This window comes from Phoxinus phoxinus (genome assembly GCF_949152265.1).
Source record: "Phoxinus phoxinus genome assembly, chromosome: 4".
In the NCBI taxonomy this organism is placed as follows: domain Eukaryota; kingdom Metazoa; phylum Chordata; class Actinopteri; order Cypriniformes; family Leuciscidae; genus Phoxinus; species Phoxinus phoxinus.
Genome location: NC_136879.1, coordinates 11,556,639 through 11,562,638, shown reverse-complemented (window position 1 = coordinate 11,562,638; position 6,000 = coordinate 11,556,639).

Genomic DNA, 6,000 nt, shown 5'->3' with positions numbered 1-6,000 from the left:
TCAGAAAAGAGGCCGGTCACAGAGCCGGGGAAGGCCTGGAAAACCTAATTCAATACAAAAATCAACATTTAGCAGAAATGACACTAAGCCAAATAGCTCAACATATGTTTCCAAAGAGGACTGGGACAAGATGACCCCAGAGCAACAGAATAGAATTAGGGAAAAAAGAGCTAGAGACAAACCAGTTACAAAAAGCTCGTACAATAATGGCCAAGTTAAAACAAAATCAGTAAGAACAAATGAGTTTCAGCGAAAACAAAAATAGGAAATCCCCAAAGGAAAAGCAACTATCCAATCTGACCTAATTAGGGAAATAGACGGCTTCTTTTACATTGATTACAAGGAAAAGACGTTCCTGTTAGATACGGGAGCCGAGATAAGCTGTACTACCGATTTGCCGATAGGTGCTGAAAAACAGGAAGGCATGATGAGAGTATACGGCTTCAATAAAAACCAAAGACCAGTTTGTTCGAATTGGTATATATGGGAAAATATAGCGATTATCCCTAATCAGTCAGAAAATTTAATGACGCTACAAGACGCCGGTAAAATAGTAAAAGAAAGCGATAAAGACGCCTATATCAGATGGATGAGAACAGTTGACCTATACGGGGAAACAGAGAGAATAGTACGGGAGACTATTCTGGACAAAAACAAAGTAAGGGAAATCTTAGATAAACATAAAAAAGGTGCCGCAAGATTCAAAAATGATGTGGGCCTATTAGGAAAAGAATATGAGCATGAAATAAAAGGCGGTGTGCATAAAGCACAAAGACAGTACCCAATTAATAAAAAGGCTTTAGCAGAAATTGAAGAGACCATTAATGAATTAAAACAATTGGGGGTAATTAAAGAAATAAAAAATGCAGTTACAAACTTGCCACTACAAGCTGTCCCAAAACCTGACGGGACCTGGCGTTTAGTCACGAATTTTAAAAGTTTGAATAAAATTACTGAACCAGATACTAGATATTTAATCAATGCAAAAGATGTAACGAATGGTTTACCTAAAGGCCACATATTGACAAAAATAGATCTGGCAAATGGGTTCTGGACAGTCCCATTGAGTGAAGGAAGTATGGCAAAAACCGCTTTTACTTTCCAAACTAAGCATTATTGCTACACACGACTCCCACAAGGATACAAAAACAGCCCCAATATTTTCCAGTCGATCGTGGTCGAATTAATGGAAGGCTTACCAGTAACTGTATACATTGATGATTTAATTATCATCAATGATGACCCGGAAGAACACCTGAAAATAGTGGATGAAGTGTTAACTAGACTGATAAAAGTAGGATTTAAGCCTAGTTACAAGAAAATCGAGATAGGAAAAAAGGAAGTGGATTTTTTAGGTTTTGCTACAACAGGAACAGATCGAGGACTGTCAAAAACCACGAGGGAAAAATTAGAAGAATTGAGACAAAATTCCCCAAAAAGCTTGAAAGGATTGCAGAGTTTCATGGGCCACATGAATTTTATCAGAGATCTAGTACCAGGGTACGCAAAACTAGCCAAACCACTTTACAGTGCGACAAAAGGAAATGAATTAAATTGGAACGACAAATTGGAAAAAATCAGGATAGAATTAATTGACTTAGCATTGTCCTCAGGAAAGATAGCCAGAAGAGAGCCAGACCAGAAGTTAGTTGTGTGTGTAGAAAATAGTAACGACGAAATGGAGCTGGTACTGTACAATGAGAAGGATAGGAAGAACCCAATACAGTTCATGTCCTACCCAAAACCTGCTAATCAAGCAAAGCAGGAAACGAAATCGGCAACAGATATTTTAGCCAGTATTGCGAAATGCTTAATACCAATAAAGACCTTAGCTTTAGATCAACAAATAATCGTAGAATCTAAAGGGGACGGCATAACTCAGCTAGTGAGAGAGTCTAAAAATCTAGTAAGTGAAGCATCCAAAGTTCATCAATTTACATGGGCAAAATGGAGCAAAATTTTGCAAGACACTCAAATAGTTTTTGGACAGAGTAAGGTCAATAAAAAGGATAAAATAACAGAGATCCCGAAAGGGACCAATATTTGTTATTTTACAGATGGCTCCAAAGAAGATGACGAAACTTGGTGGGGCTTTATTAGGAAGGAGAGAGGTAAAATAATCTTTAAGCAAAAAGGACAGCTGGCGAAAGAGGAATCAGCACAACTGGCGGAAGTTACTGCAGTTCTAAATGCTTTGAAACATATGAAGGCCACGAGTGCCTTAACCGCAGTATTAGTTACAGATAGTGACTACGTGTATAAGGCGCTAACAGAGTATGTCGACACGTGGAAGCTTAATGGCTTCTGCACGGCGAAAGGCAAGCCTCTAAAGCAAGACGTCCTGTGGAAAGAAATTGTCATGCTGTTAGAGGAAGTTCAACCAAAGGTGCTACACCAAAGTAGTCACACAGTGCAAACAACCTCGGCTGCAAAAGGCAACGCCCAAGTTGATGCGTATGTCCGAGACAAGACAATTAGAGCTGTTAAAATTATTAGGGCAATCACTAAAGAAAGTGAGAAAGATATTGTCAAAACCCTGCACGAAGACTTAATGCATCCAAGCCTAAGTTACATGGCAAAGTATTGTAAGGCCACAGGGCTGCACATACAGAATTTAAAGACAACTTATCTGAAAATCAGAAAAGAATGTCCAGAATGCAGGAAGGTAATGACAAGCAGGAACAACGATTATGGATCAATAAAAACAGAAAAAGAAAATGAAGAAATAAGTGCAGATTTTGCTGGACCTATTAGACCAAAAACCAGATTAAACAACTGTTACTTCTTAGTAATAGTGGATAACTGTTCTAATTTTCTGCAGATATATCCATGCAAGCAGGCTACAGGTTCAGTGGTAGTGCAATCGCTAAATGATTGGATAAAATACCGTGGTCCTCCGAAGAGGTTCCGCGGAGACAATGCAGTAAATCTGACAGGAAAAGAAGTTGAGGATTACTGTAAAAAGATGGGAATCCAGTTAGTAAAAAGTGTGAAATATCAGCCAGCTAGCAATGGATTGGCGGAGAATTGCGTGAAAAGAGTTAAAGAGTTTTTTATAAAAAATGAAAAACTTGGAGAGTGGGATACTCTGATTGACCAATGCACGCACTTTTTAAATTACAGAATCAAACCGAGTGAACTCAAAATTGAAGATCAGCCTGAGAAAGGAGATCTTAGCTCAAATCCATTCAAGGAAGGAGATCCGGTGATCTTATTACATCAGGTCAGAGGGAAACGATTTAAACATAAGACTGGGACAGTCGATAAAGTTATAAAAGTCACCTCAAACACTAGTGTGGAATTAGAAAATAACGGAATTTGGTCATGTCGGGACATAGTAAAAGCATATTGAAGCAGGTGGCATTTGAGTCAATTATTGAGTCTAAAACAGGATGGATACAATGTCAGAATATAGAAGGACTATTAATCAAAGTGAAGAAATGGCATGAAGATTGTCCTGATGGTACAAATAGTAAATTAATGCCCTTCACGAGTTGTTGTATCTGCGAAACATATGAAGTAGCCAAGTTCGTTTGGGAAGGCCCAAATGACATCCGACCAAAACGTCGTGGTTTGAAAGAATATAACACGACAGGTCACCTTTTTCCCTGGTATAATCCAGAAGGGGAAATAGGACACTGTGCACTTGGAGAAGTCACAGTGTGTGGAAGTTGCAGACTGAGTAAACAACAATGGGTCATCCAAAAGATACAATTAGGAGAAACCGGTTGTGTCTGCAGAATCTGTAAAATATGCAAAGAGAGACTTATTTTACTAGGTTCAAAATGTTCCTGTAAGTTTAAAAACTCTAAACTGGAACTGTGTAACAGGTGTGATAAACTGGAAGAGCAAAGATGGGTTGAGACTGTCAGTAAAAAGGAAGTCTGGTTAACTCGTAAATCGAAATTAGCCATGGGATGCGTTTCCCAGGGCAAAATTATGACCTCGTGGGTAAGCAATCCGATCCAGTTAATGGAAGAAGAAGAAAAGGCGTGGCTATATCGATATTGTGATTTGTCGGGGTTAGGTAGCCCGTCCTACACGGATACCATGGAGAAAGGATCCGTGATGGGCCAAATACTGGAGCAAATCACCTGTTTAGATGCGTGGGAAAGAGTTGTCTCACATAATTTAAATGAACCAAACGAAATTATTCTTGTCAAAAAGGAGGGTCAGTATGAGAGCAGCACAGCCGAACAGTTCATTATTGCTGAAATGAAAAATCTGAACTTCCGGATAGTACAACATAACTGGGAAACCAGGACATGGGAAACGGGGGTTCGAGAAACTGATATAACTAGCCTGGGCAGAAGTCAGATTATTATGACTGGAGAAGCCTACTATAAAATCAAGAATGATGAGAAAACCGCGTCAGCAATAAAGAAGATGACAGTGAATCTATGTTGCACCAGGGGTTACATGGGAATAGGATTCGGAATACAGGGTATTAAAGTTGTCTGGGAAACAGAAGCTAAACCTGCGAAAGAACGAGTTCGGGACTGGCTGCTCCAAAAACATTAATAGGGACAGAATAGGCAAATCTCTGTTTTCTCATCCACAGCAAAGATGACTAGAGGGGGCAGAGGAAAGAGACTGAAAAATGAATACAGAAGAATACATCAAGAAAGGAGAAGGAACTACCAGGAGGTCACCGCGGGGCTAAGTATGGCCTTCATTATCTCAATAGTCATCTTGGGTGGATTCGGAACAAAAGAAACAGAAGAAATATATACTGTTTACCCCTGTACTAAATTAGAAAAGATAGCTAAACTACACTGCTACAATCAAACAATAATGAGCAAAGGCTCACCTCTGATTTTAGCAGGAATATTGTATGATCCAGAAAATAATGCTAAGTTAATAAGAAACTGGATAACAGACATAGACCCTAAATACTGGAACTGCACCAGTAAAGAAAGTTTCCTTAATTCAGTGGCAGATTACGGTCCCACAACAGAAAATGGTAAAACTGTAGTAAAATGGAACAAATTAGAAGTGTTAAATAAAACACATGTATTATTACAGGGGCAGAGATTAAATGATACGGCAGCCAGAAATATTAGCGTAAAAAACTTTGACCTGGTATGGTGGACATACTCGTATGAAAAAACCATCTCCACTTTAGACTGGGATTGTGAAACAGGCAAAGCAGAGATAAACAGATTAAAAAGATTAGGGGACAAAAATAAAAAGGAACTAGAAATAACAAAAGGCATGACAGAGATTGAGGAAGTAGAGACGATGAAACCTGCAGCACTGCGTTTAGGGCCAAAACCAGTAGATCGTTGAATTCGTAGGAGTGAATTTCAAGATAAAACCCTAATTCATTCAATCCATGAAAAATAACCAATAATCCCTGCAGAAAACACAAACTGGATAAATTGTTACCACAGGCCCAGGGCCACACCTATGTGTGATAAAGTATCAGGCTGCCCGTGGATAGGGAAGATGTTATGGCCTAGTAACAAAGATAGGTCAACGATCAATCACAAAAAACAATGCGGCCATAAATTAGACCAAAATAAGAAAGTCTGGTACTGCGTAATAACAGCTGAAGCCCCATGGAATCAAACTTTAATGGAAAAATATGAGAATGAAACTATTACTATGTGGCACGGATGGATTATAAGGAATTATAATTTCACGTTAGGAACAGGTAGTGAAATGGATAGAACTACATGGACTGTGAAAGCCACATTAGAAGGAAAGAAAAGAGCTCGAGGAAATTATAGACACCCGTACACTTTAGAATATTTCCCAAATTCAGGAATACCTGAGCTGATTCTAAATATCTCTGGGATAGCAGAATATCTAAAAACGAACGTTACAGACCAACAATATAGGAGTGCCTTATTGCTGTACATGTTACAAGGGGGTGAAGCGCTAAAGCATTACACTATTACTAAGGGAACAGATGGTTATGTGAGATATCACGGAAGACATCAAGATATTAGGGACATAAGAACGGGAAGAAAAGAGGCTGATCTTATCTGGCCCGTA